Source organism: Colius striatus, chromosome 28 (assembly GCF_028858725.1).
Source record: "Colius striatus isolate bColStr4 chromosome 28, bColStr4.1.hap1, whole genome shotgun sequence".
Lineage (NCBI taxonomy): Eukaryota > Metazoa > Chordata > Aves > Coliiformes > Coliidae > Colius > Colius striatus.
In genome coordinates, this window is record NC_084786.1 from 2,187,749 (window position 1) to 2,188,116 (window position 368).

General features: G+C 67.1%; 1 non-coding gene across 1 annotated transcript; it reads left to right on the forward strand.

Annotated features, from left to right (window-relative positions):
• On the forward strand, positions 1-153 carry LOC133628233 (5.8S ribosomal RNA). The gene has a single exon (XR_009820615.1). It is a non-coding gene; the product is annotated as a 5.8S ribosomal RNA (ribosomal RNA).
• The last annotated feature ends 215 nt before the right edge of the window (positions 154-368 follow it).

The following is a 368-nucleotide window of genomic DNA, read 5'->3' on the forward strand; positions in this document are numbered from 1 at the left end:
AACTCTTAGCGGTGGATCACTCGGCTCGTGCGTCGATGAAGAACGCAGCTAGCTGCGAGAATTAATGTGAATTGCAGGACACATTGATCATCGACACTTCGAACGCACTTGCGGCCCCGGGTTCCTCCCGGGGCTACGCCTGTCTGAGCGTCGCTTGACGATCAATCGCCGGCTGAGCCGCCGCCCCTGGCAAGCAGCGAGGGGCAGCGGTGGCAGCGGCGCGGCTGGGGTTGCCTCGCAGGTCCCCGTCGGCGGGCCTTCGTCCCCCTAAATCGAGACTCGGGGAGCGCTCCGAAGCTCCCCGCTCCCGGAGCGCCTGCTGGACGGAGTTCGTCCCGCCGGGGCCGCCAGGGTGTCGTTCGGGCCGG